We start from the raw sequence: 13203 nt of genomic DNA on the forward strand, positions 1-13203 counted from the left end.
TAGAAAGTGTCCGTGTTAGAGTTAACGTGAGTACGGAGATATTATTGGATCAATGAGGTATCAGAACGCTAATTAGTGCTGAATACTTAAATACTTATTACTGCAAGGACTCATTACTGTTATGAACATTGTGCCAAGAAAATCAGATTGGATCCAATAGTGCGAGGCTCGTGAAATGATACAGGCTATATTGACAACGTCTACACAGATATGCCTTGATTGTAGTTTGGCTAGATTGCATTTGCTGACGCGAGGCGAGTCGCAAAAACTAATACTTTTCTTAATTTTTCATTTGCATTTTAATAGAGTTTCGTATGCATTAAGAGAGCGAAAACGATTATAAAAACAGTTTAACAGCTTTCCATTGAAACAGAGACGTGAATGTTAACTGCCAAACTGCAAGGTTGCGGGCGTGACACGTGTGTCAAAAATGTACGATCAAGATTTTCGTACTCCACTAGTTGATATGATTCAGGATACTTTAAAATATGAACGTGACACCAGTAATTTATCAGTTGCCAGAAATGTTATTGTGGTGAAAATACGAATGTTAATGGATGGCAACAAAAGTTGCTTCCGACCAGCCCCTTTTCCGATGAGAGTCGACAGAGCAAATACACTGCCCGGAGAATCAAAAGAATAAAAAAAATGTGAAGCATCCAGAAAGGGACGACGTGAAATGAAACTTCACGGGTTGAAAGGGTATGTTATGTTGTTTCAGAGATTACAGAGCGAGTCACAGTTACAAAGAATTCGGAAATGTGAGCCCACTTTCTCTGTGATGCTTCTCTCCCTTTGGCCTGGATGCAGTCACTGATTCGGTTGGAATTTATTCACAACCGATACAAAAGAGTTACATGTTTGCAACTGTTACTGTCCTTCAAAGCACTCACCAGCGTTGTGTAGAACTCGCTGCCAGCCATGTGGAAGGCGTAATATACCGTTAACAGAGCCTGTTCTGTTGATGGTGCGAATGGAGTGGTCTAAAGTTATGGTGATTCTCGTGAACGACTGTGATGGTGTTATCCTAACGCATTACGTTCTTCCACGGCAGACCGTCAATGCACAATATTACTGTTCGTTTTTTGAGCATCACCTGCGGCCGGCTTTGCGAAGAAGTGGACACACTTTCTGAGCAAACCACCCATCATTTTGCACGACAATGCGCGGGCGCATACAGCGCAAGCTGCGGTTGCTCTGTTCGGTCGATGGGACTGGGAAGTACTGTACTATCCACCATACTCCCCGGACTTAAGTCCTTGTGACTTTGATTTGATTCCGAAGATTTTGCTTCAGAACTGTTCCAGAGATTCGACAGGCAGTAGACCGCTTCATTCGCACCATCAACAGAACAGGCTCTGCTAACGGTATACTACGCCTTCCACATCGCTGGCAACGGGTTCTACACAACGCTGGTGACTACTTTGAAGGACAGTAACAGGTGCAAACATGTAACTCCTTTGTATCGGTTGTGAATAAATAGTTGCCACTATTTAAGTTCCAACCCCCGTGTAACCGATTCTCCTCGATGGGCAACGAATCCACCACTTGGTGCGGCTGAACAATTACATCTGACATCCTGCGGGGATCTCACAGTAGCGAGCATGGAGGACGTGGAAAGAGACTGCGGGTAGATGGCGTTAGGTGGGAGTGAGCGTGGACCGAGGGGCATGCCGAGACAGTCCGCGCACTTGCAATAAACACTGTGTTCAAAAATGGCTCTGAGCACTATGGGACTTAACATCTATGGTAATCAGTCCCCTAGAACGTAGAACTACTTGAACCTAACTAACCTAAGGACATCACACACAACCATGCCCGAGGCAGGATTCGAACCTGCGACCGTAGCGGTCGCGCGGTTCCAGACTGTAGCGCCCAGAACCGCTCGGCCACTCCGGCCGGCTAACACTGCTGTGTTCGGGTGGCGCAGTGGTTAACGGAAAACTCTAGGAAGCAGGAGATTCCAGGTTCGAATCCCGGTCTGGCACACATTTTCCCTCGTCGCCGCTGATTCCGCGTAAAGTTCCGATGCAGCTGACATCGATGGTCTGTTTCCTTTCCTTTCTATTCTCTCCCCTCCTCCCACCCTCACCTTCAATTTACGAATGGTCTGTGTTGTTCACAAATAAGCAAGCGCCGTAGCGGAGATGTTGCGTACTTCCTTTAATGATTCGCTGGAAGACCGAAAAACAGCGAAAAACGAGCCGTCACCTGCAACTGCGAACCGGATACCGTTCCCTCGCTCTCGCTGAATGTTTACACTAGAGGTATGCTGTCGCCGGTGTTCTTTCACTTCTGTGAACTACAGACTTTACTGCAGGAAGAGGACAAGCACCGAAAATATGAGACCCCTATTCAGCTTACTCTTAAACCCAACAAACCAGCCAGTGACACCTCGACCTCCAGAGCAGTATGCCTGACCTTAGTGTTTAGCGAGGTATCCGAATCCAAACTCCTACAGTGCATACATAAACAATCATTTATCACTTGTTAACCAAAACTCCTGTATCATAACTACCTCCTGCACCAACATATTCAATAAACTACTGGTTGGGAGCGCCTACAATTTTGCTGAGACGTTATCTTCGTGTTTCCCTGCGAGTGATTTTTTTGCACAGTTCGACATCCGAGGTTCCAATTAGAGACTTCCCTCGTTAATGAAAACAGTAACTCCTCAATTCTACGGAAATGACATGACATTAATCAAAGAGAATATATGAGCGTTATCTGACGGAAACAAGATTTTGCCTTCATATCGGTTTCTGTTATCACAGAACGACAAATATTGACCGGCTGTCACTCCAAACAACTTACCCCTTCCGCTAGCGGAAGTAACGCGGAAAAAGTTACTGTTCGTCTACGTATAAAAGAGGAACTTCAAAATGTAAGTTACGAGTTGTTTTGGCAGACCAGTCAACTGTTATTGAAAGCTGCGTTGCACTTCAAAGAGAGACAAATACAGTGAGATGCTATGAGATATCGATACACATATATACAGATGGCGGTAGTATCGCGTACACAAAGAATAAAGAGGTAGTGCATTGGCAGAATTGTCATTTGTACTCGGGTGATTCACGTGAAGAGGTCACCGACGTGGTTGCGGCCGCACGACAGAATTTAACTGAATTTGAACTCGGAATAGTAGCTGGAGCTATACGCTTCGGACATTCCAATCTGAAATCGTTAAGGAATTCAATGTTCCGAGATCCACAGTATCAATAATGTGCCGAGAATATCAATTCCAGAGATTAATTCTCACCACGGACAACGCAGTGGCCGACGGTCTTCACTTAGCGATCGAGAGAAGCTTCAGTTATGTAGAGTTGTCAGACGTAGGAGACAACCAACTATGCGTGAAATAACCGAAGAAATCAATGTAGGACGTACGACGAACGTATCCGTTAGCACAGTGTGGCGAAATGTGGTGTTAATGGGCTGTGCCAGCAGACGACCGAAGTGAGTGCCTTTGTTAACAGCACTACTTCGCTTGCGGTGCCTTTCCTGGGCTCGTCACTTAACCAGTTGAAGCCTACACGACTGGAAAACGGTGGTCTGGTCAGATGAGTCCCAATTTCTGTTATTAAGAGCTGATGGTAGGATGGCGAGGATTCCAGGAAGTCATGGACCCAAGTTGTCAACAAGGAACTGTGCAAGCCGGTGGTCTCTCCTTAATGGCGTGGGCTGTGTTTACATGGAATGGACTGGATCTCCTGATACAACTGGTGCGATCGTTGACTGTAAAAGGTTATGCTGGGTTACCTGTAGACCATTTGCAGCAATTCATGGGCTTCATGTTCCCAAACAACGAAAGAATTTTTGTGGATGACAATGTGTCATGTCACCAGGCCACAGTTGTTCGCAATTGGCGTGAGGAACATTCTGTACAATTCGAGCGATGTATTCGGCCACCCATATCGGCCCACATGAATTCCATCGAACATTTGTGGGACATAATCCAGAGGTGAGTTCGTGCACAAAATCCTGCACCGGCAACACTTTCGCTATTATGGACGGCTAGATAGGCAGCGTGGCCCAATTTTTCTGCACGGGACTCCCAACGACTTGTTGACCCCATGCCACGTCGAGTTCCTGCATTTCACCTCGCGAAAGGGCGTCTAACACAATATTAGGATGTACATCATGAGTTTTGTCCCCTCACTGTGCATGAAACAATTTTTCAACATTGTCACCAAGTCTAAATAATCGTTCAATTCCTCTACCATAGAATTCCGCTCCTTGGTCACAGAAGCCAGAGCCATTCGAGAACCGGGTTGTGAACGTCCTCATCGATGGAAAATCTCTTCACCCCCAGATGTCCTTTCAGCTTACCGACAAGATGAGAATCGCGGGGTACAAGACCAGGACTTCCCGACCAGTATCACCCTCATCTGTTCGGCTTTGGTCAAATTGTTGGCACCGTTTCACTACTGCTGGACGCGACGTTGCATTCGGTCCATATACCTCCAGGATCCCAAGGTGAATATGTGTACAATTATATGCTTTGCCCACAAGATTCGCAATGTCTAGCGTACTTCAGCTTTGTAGTACATTTCCAGTTGCCCCACCATTTCACTCTCACATTGTGATGCACATATGTACCGCAACAGAACTATATCTTCAAGAAACCCAGAACACGTACGCTCTTCTGACACTATTTGTTACTCAATTGTCTTAGCGTGGGACGACATGTGAAACTTCGGAGGGGCGTTCAATAAGTAAAGCAACACATTTTTTTCTGTAAGCAAATTGGTTTTATTCAGGGTTCAAATATACCATATTATTCCCTTCTTTTTGATCTACAAAGCCATATTTTTCGACATAATCTCTGTTCAATGCGGCGGCTTTACCGCACCGTACTGGGAGTGGCTGTATGCCCGCATGGTACCAGTCTATTGGTCAACTTTGAAGCCAACGTCTTGTTGCATCAATAACCTGCCCGTCATCCACGTACTCCTTCCCGTGGACTGGATTCTTCATTAGGCCAGAGAGAGCCGGGGTATAGGATGGATGAGGGAGAACAGTCCAGAGAAGTTTTGTGAGCTGCTCTCGGGTACGCAGATCTGTGTGAGGCCTTGCATTGTCATAAAGAAGAAGTTCGTTTGTACTTTTGGTGGCGACGAATACGCTAGGTCGTTTCTTCATTTTTCTGAGGGTAGCACAATACACTTCTGAGTTGATGGTGCAAAACAGAATAACACCTTCAGAGTCCCAAAAGACCGTCGCCATGACTTTACTGGCTAAAATTGCGGCTTTGAACTCTTTCTTCAAAGAAGAGGTGGTGAGGCGCCACACAATGGATTGCCGTTTCGTTTCCGGTTCGGATTAATGAACCCATGTTTCAGCACCTGTGACGATGTTCGACAAAAAATGTGGCGATCATTCTTGTAACGCGCAAGCAGTTCCGCATAGATGGTCCTTCTGTTAGATGGCAAGGAAGCCAGAAGGCATACACACTGGACGAGTCTGTCAGCACTACCAACAGAGACGTCCAGTTGGCAGCGGGGTGCTTGATTGTGATCCTCCGACCAACTTCAATGACAATTTCCCCACGTTCCAACATTGCAGGAGCCACAGCTGTGAGTGGCCGGCCGACACTAGGAATATCGGACACGTTTACACGACCTTGTTGCATGACAAATGCCTCGCACAACGATTCACCGTGGTTTTGTTCACTTTCAGGTCTCCGTAGACATTCCACAATCGCCTATGAATATGTGCGATGCACTGGTTTCCCACCAAAAGAAACTCAATATCAGGTCTCTGCTTGGAACGGATCCCCGTTACAAACGGCATTTTAAAGACGACTATAGCGCCGCCACCTATCGGAACTTCATGAAACTATAGGCACTAAAACGGAAATATTCCACGATGTCCCACAACGAATTCCGCATTTTTCAATCCGCATTTTTTCAACCTGAATAACGGAGAAAAAAAGTGCTGCATTACTTGTTCAACGCTCCTCGTACGTCAACACTGTTAATCTTTGACGAGAGTATACGAATATTAAAAACGTCATGTGTCACCGTTCCATTCTTTTTCGATTATTATTTTGCAAGATGTTATTGTTTCATTAAACGAAGCGTTGAAAAATAAAAATAAAAGCTATTTGTGGCCCCAAATGACGAAATAGATTTTATTCACAAACCGATGCTTATTCGAAAATACGAAGCAAATCTCTTTCATTAGATAATGTGAAACAAAATTAAACTCGAATTTATGGTTGGATTTATAGAATACTTAATCTTTCTAATGAAATCATAATAATTCCTACTATACGAATCCGGTAAATGTCACAAATATAAAGCGAAAGGGAATTTCGTTAGTAAATAATCACATTAGTTTCAGTCGTTCACTCTTTCGTAAAAGGCAACTTAATTTACAGTCCAAGATTGTTTTAAACGTCTTTGCAGAAAATAGAGTGATAGTATTCGGGTTTCCTTGTGCCAGGTACTACATATCACAGAAAATCTAGTTACTTCAGTCTTCTCTACGACTGTATGACCTATATGACTCCTCTTTGCGGGTGCGTCTAGTACAAGACACGTTACCAAACTGAAAACAGTTCACGGCGTGCTGTGTACAAACAATTACGGAGCGTAACTGTCATGAATGAGTAAACAAATAATATAAAGAAAATTTTCCCCAACAGTTTTCCCTTAGCAGTCACATCCACTTTCTAGCAGGGAAATAAATGTGTGACACACAGCGTAGCTTTCTGTAAAAATAGAAATGAAGAAAAGAGACATAGGACATAGGAACACTAAAAAGAAAAACAGACAACGAAATACGTCATATTTTGTAACGCAAGTATGACTAATAAGCAAATTATTGGACAATGAAAAGTTTTGGAAAGAAATATAAGCAAAGAAGTGGTGAATGAAATGCAGATAAGTAGTAGTTGAATACATAATAAAAAAGGGGACAAAACTAGAAAAGTAAAAGGAATTAAAAACTAGAAAACAGAAAGAGAAAAGTGACACAAAATTAATGAACAAATAATTAAATAATAAGTTGAAGATTTAGAGACCAGAATAGAGAAAATGAAAGAATGTAGAACCGGCCGTTGTGGCTGAGCGGTTCTAGCCGCTTCAGTCTGGAACTGCGCGACCGTTACGGTCGCAGGTTCGAATCCGACCTCGGGCATGGATGTGTGTGGTGTCCTTAGGTTAGTTAGGTTTAAGTAGTTCTAGGTTCTAGGGGACTGATGACCTCTGATGTTAAGTCCCATAGTGCTCAGAGCCATTTTTGAAACGATGTTAAACTTCTAACTAAACGTCAAACCCAGATACTTGAAATAGTAAAAGTTGGAAATAAACATATATTGAAATTTGTCAAGAGGAGAGTTTGATAAGTTGTCAGTATTGGGAAGTGCCATATTGTTAATAACAATACAAGTCCGTCTACATAATTTTGAGTCATAAAGAATTACCAGCTACAGGTGAGATGTGTGGAAGCCGTACAAAGGAGGTAAAGAGAAACTCCTCACCTTATAAATGGATTCCTCGAGCAGAAGCAGTGGAGTCGCAAGGTTTGGATATGTAAAGAGTCTAGGATCTGAGAAATAATCGATTCAGTCTTAAACGCGAAACGAAATGTCTACTGTGACAACGTGCTCTCGGAATCGAAAAGAATGTACGAAAACAAGTGACCGTAAGGAAAGAAAATTAAATTAATTCCCGAAGACAGCAAAAAGCGCGGAAAAATTGTGTTTATGATGCAACTCCCCGAGAATGCTTCACGAAGTTGACTGGAAGCATAAAGTAAGTGGACATCAGGGAGAAATAAATTGCAGAAAGAAATAAAGATAAGGAGCAGGGGAATATATAATGGTATCTAAAACATAAAAAAACGAAGAAAAATTTATCCACAGTGGCTATTGTTGGAGCGAAGACAGGTTTATATTATAATCTTAAAATGCAAAGGAAGCCCAAATGCCTTTCGAGTCACAAGGGATCATTTCAGCTACATAACATCATTTCAACTTTTGTACATGGCAGTTATCACTAGTCGATTTCTGCTATTAGTTGTGAAGTCTTGAAATATAATGTAAATTATTTATGCTCTTTGTCTGTGCAAATGAAAACAGGAGCAAGTCCTTGGCAACCTCCGGGTATAAAAATGAGTAAATAACGTGTTTCTCAAAATTTAGGTGAATAAACAAAAAATGTGGTTAAAAATTCAGTGAAAGGACACAATGAAAGAAGAATAACCAGTATGTGGACGTTGTGATTGTTCTTTTGTGTTCTACGACTTTGGAAAGCCTGCAACTATATCAGTAACGATTCACGTAACAAAGTTACTGCACCAATAAATTTTTTTTAAACTTTATTCCAATTTTTGAGCTTGCGTCATTTTTTAATATGATATCTGTACGTGCGTTATTTGTCTGTCTTCCCCCCATAGACGTCTACATACAATCTCAACGCACTGTGTCTACTTCATCTCGCAGAAATGAACGCACACGTGCAACATTTCAGTCATGATGTTTGTTTAGTTAACGGTTAACACAGTATACATATTCTTTAACGTAAAGAAACACTGCGAATGATGTGATGTGTGTGAAATTTCTATGAGACACAGAGAGCACAGTATCTAGAGGACATAAAAAGAGAACTGAAGGGAAAGAGAGGCGGAGTAAGACAAATGCTGACATATCATTAAAAAATAATGTAAACTTCCGCTGCACTCAAAAAAGAGAATACATTATCGAAACGATTTGCGTTACGCATGAAAAAGAATACCTTTCGATAGGGTAATTCAGTCTCATTTTCGTCTTGTCTGGGAGATTACATAATTTTTGCATACGATATCCGCGTGTGTGTTCTTCTGTCCCTCTTCTCCAGAGGCAGTCGTCTTCTGATCTCTATCATTCGCCATAAATTAACACACGCGCAAAACATCATTCGCTGTGTGCATCATGACGCTTTCGCGTCTTTTTAGAAATAATGTTTATGCGGCTAAATTTCTGAAGTTTTATGGATGAATCATTCGCGTTGTATGGTTACGTGAAATCGTCTTTGTACCATGCTATCGTTAAACGTAAACAAACACTGTGTTGTATGTGTGTAAAAAGGGGGCACAGTGCGTTTACAACAACAAAGGACACGGCGGGGAAAGTGCGGCAGATTGACGCACACGCAAATATCGTACTAAAAATTTACGAATCAACCACAGAAATCGAAAAGGAGTGAATTCTCGAAATGCGTTGCGCTACGCACGCTGGTGAAGTAAGTTTATCGTTTAAATCAAAATGATGCAATAGCTTACAAGCAGCTGGATACCAGTAACTAATGAAAAATGTTAAAGTTGGCGTGAACACCACCGTGTTTTGCTAGTCGTTTGGACCACACGTTTGTAACACTAACAGTCATTCCCAGCGAAGAAAGAAAGAAGAAAGAATGAACATCAGAGGACTAAGCGGAGTTCGAACACGAGACCTTAGCATCGGTACTGTGACACTGTAAGCACTGAGCCGGCGAGTAAGGAAAGTGGTGCGGCTGCCGCGCGGGTTGCCTACGGGCGCGGCGGGCGCGCTGACGCACCGAGCAGCAGCAGCTTGACGTCCCTGGCGGCGCGCTCGCGCTCCTCGCGCAGCGCCTTCTCGATCTGGCGGCTGCGGTCGGCGGCGGCGCGCTCCTCGGCCGAGGCGCGGCAGCCCATGGCGAGGCTGAGCAGCCCGCCGGCCGCGCGCCGCCCCCCGCCACCTCCGCCCCCGGCGGCGCCGCCCCCGCTGGGGCCGGCCGCGGACGCCTTGCTGCCGCCCGTCGCCAGCGTGCCGTCTGTAGGGCGCCGAGCCGCGCAGCACCGACCCGCGACGAATCGATGTGGACGCCGGCGGTCGACTGCGCCGCCGCTCGCCGCCGCCGCCCCGGGCGAAGCGGCCGCTGCGCGCGCACCGCCGCGCCTGGGGTAGGTCCGTGTCCGGAGGCGGACGCGCACAGGGCTCATCGATCCGGACAGCTCGTGGGCGGCGGCGGCGGCGGCTACGCTCGCTTTCGCCTCTACTGCGTGCCCGACACAGTCACAATACTGAAGCGTGTACACACTCACTCACACACAAACGTTATAACGACGTCTTCAGAAAACGTGCGCCTACAACATTAATTTCGATACTCTCCTAGCCCACAAAGATTTCCATTTTTATTGGAAGAGGAATTTACGTTTTCACTACGTTTTCCCTACGGTTAACCTAGGTTTAGAGCGTTTATAAGGATGCGCAGAGTCAGTTGAGGGATTCACAGTGGTGGAACTACAGACGCGCGCAAACGTTATCAGACACGAGCTCTGCATACTCCTGTTGAACTCGCCGGCGGGTCGTATTGCGTCATCTCCGAACTCTCCCTCTCCGTCTACCCAGTCATTCGACTTGTGAGACTCCGCCAGTGCCCGGTTAACTAAAAACACGTCGCTTGAATCTGTTGTCGGGTACAAAGAAAAACGAGCACTGCAATTACATACGCAGCCGTTGGTCATTACGACCATTAAATACGAAGAGAATGACTGATCGATTAGCAGTGAATATGATTCTGTATTGAAAAATGTTCAAATGTGTGTGAAATCTTATGGGACTTAACTGCTTAGGTCATCAGTCCCTAAGCTTACACACTACTTAACCTAAATTATCCTAAGGACAAACACACACCCACGCCCGAGGGAGGACTCGAACCTCCGCCGGGACCAGCCGCACAGTCTGTATTGAAACTTCCTGGCGGATTAAAACTGTGTGCCAGACCGACACTCGAACTCGGGACCTTTGAAGCTGAGGAAGGGTCGTGAGTCGTGCTTGGATGCCGGCACGGTAGCTCAGCGTGTTCGGTCAGAGAGCTGGTTGGCCTCTGTAATAAAAAAAACTGAGTGGAAGCATCAACAAAACGAACTTGAACGGATGTCATGTGACGTCCACAACGACCAAACACAACGTAAAAAAAAAGAAAAAAGAAAGAAAAAAATTGGTAGAGCACTTGCCCGCGAAAGCCAAAGGTTCCGAGTTCGAGTCTCGGTCTGACACACAGTTTTAATCTGCCAGGAAGTTTCATATCAGCGCTTACTCCGCCGCAGAGTAAAAATCTCATTCTGGTTCTGTATTGTTTACATCTGTGCATACGTATATAGTACACACAGAAGTATATATCTACCATGTGCGTGCGTGTGTGTGTGTGTGGGGGGGGGGGGGGGGCGTAAAAATCGTAGAGGGAGACCAAGAGGTACAGTAACAACACACAAGAACACGTGGGTGAAGTGCATTCTCTAAAATGCGATTAAGTATTGTTTACTTACTGCAAATCTGAGGATCTGTACCTGACATTTTAAAACAGGTCATACAAATGGCTCTGAGCACTGTGGGACTTAACGTTTGAGGTCATCATTGCCCTAGACTTAGAACTGTTTAAACCTAACTAACCTAAGGACATCATACACACCCATGCCCGAGGCAGGATTCGAACCTGCGACCGTAGTAGCAGCGCAGTCCAGAACCGCGCTGCTGGTACGGTCGCAGGTTCTAATCCTGTGGTGTCCTTAGATTAGTTAGGTTTAAGTAGTTCTAAGTCTAGGGGACTGATGATAGGACACATTCTGAGACATCAGGGATAACCATTTTAGCGCTGGAGGGAAGTGTGCGTGCGTGTGTGTGTGTGGGGGGGGGGAGGGGGGGTAAAAATCGTAGAGGGAGACCAAGAGGTACAGGAGGCAGGTTCCGAAAGATGTAGGCTGCAGCACTTATTCAGAGATTAAGAAATGTTCAAATGTGTGTGAAATCTTATGGGATTTAACTGGTAAGGTCATCAGTCCCTAACCTTACACACTACTTAACCTACATTATCCTAAGGACAAACACACACAACCATGCCCGAGGGTGGACTCGAACCTCCGTCGGGACCAACCGCACAGTCCATGACTGCAGCGCCTTTGACCGCTCGGCTAATCCCGCGCGGTGATATTAAGACGTTCGTACAGTATCGAGTAGCATTGAGAGCTGTAGCAAAACAGTCTTCGGACTGAAGACAACAACAACATTGGTGTGAACCCCGAGATACGAGACACAGCAAGTACAGTGTCCAGGGAGACGCAACCTACTCGTGATCAGTCACCACAGGGAACACACACAACACAGACTGTGTTATACTTCCGTCGTACGTCATTCAAATAATTCCCAAGTGGACGTCAGTCCGCCAGACGCCGATGAAAGTGGACACACGGGGCCTCTCAGTCAGTATCATCACCCTGCATCAGCGTCAGTATTCGGAGTATCATCTGCGCCTCAAGAGAACAGCAGGGCGTATCTACCATAGTCGCCCAGAAGAGAGAAACCGGAGACTCTGTTAGTTACATGAGTCATAGTTTACTGGATCCAGGACGGAACCAGTGTTCGAAGATCGACCTGAAAAACATTTTGACGTACCCTCCTCATATTTTAGTTGAGTATCTTGAAACTTGTAATACTAAATTATTGTAAATTGTTGCTAATGATGTTGCCACAGTTTCTGCTGTAGTTCGTCTAACCCTAATTGGCCCTGTGGCGAAACTGAATAGTTACTGCGAGCAAACAAGCAACCTCAATAACAGCAACTACTTGCTGTGGGAGGGGGATGGGTTCTCTTCCTGCCACAAATAGATTGGACGCCAAGAGTATCTGGTGAACACAACACACATCAGTGAGATATTTATTGTGGACATATTACTTCTTGCTTTCTATGACAACTGCTTCAGTTTCACTCATCTGAGCATCGTGTCCCTCATGCCGTAATTTTGCATCTATCAACTCACTCACCTTCAGTAATGTGCTTACTTAGTCGGTCACTTTTTCCGTCTGCAGTGTCACTCATTTCCTCTTCAAATCATCAACAAATTTAATGACGTTAACGTCATGTCGCCGGGCCTGTTCCCTCGTCTCTTCGTGTGCTTTCACTGCGAGGTTTACAACGTGAACTACTTCGAGCGGGAACGTGGCTGTACCAAGTCACGCGACCTAGTTACTTACCGCTATGGCCAAATCTATGACTCTATTTATCGAGTAATAACATCTTTCAGTTCTCCTTCCTTGCTTCGAACGCTTCCGTGCCGAAGCGCAAAATCCCACTTGCGGCCGGAGCCAGAAGTCACGCGCAGTTCTCTTCTTCCGAAATGTTTTTCTTGACATTGCCAGCCTACATTTTAAATCCTCTCTACTTTAGCCTCCGTCAGTTATTTTGATGTCCAAATAAC

General features: G+C 45.0%; 1 protein-coding gene across 1 annotated transcript in view; it reads right to left on the reverse strand.

Annotated features, from left to right (window-relative positions):
- The window catches only part of LOC124797935 (guanine nucleotide-binding protein G(o) subunit alpha), a 525486-nt gene extending 515888 nt beyond the window's left edge, over positions 1 to 9598 (reverse strand). The window contains exon 1 of the mRNA XM_047261071.1: positions 9543 to 9598. The gene's annotated coding sequence lies outside the window, so the exon portion shown is untranslated. The remainder of the gene's footprint in view (positions 1 to 9542) is intronic.
- Between the last annotated feature and the right edge of the window lie 3605 nt (positions 9599 to 13203).

Source organism: Schistocerca piceifrons, chromosome 5, assembly GCF_021461385.2.
Source record: "Schistocerca piceifrons isolate TAMUIC-IGC-003096 chromosome 5, iqSchPice1.1, whole genome shotgun sequence".
Lineage (NCBI taxonomy): Eukaryota > Metazoa > Arthropoda > Insecta > Orthoptera > Acrididae > Schistocerca > Schistocerca piceifrons.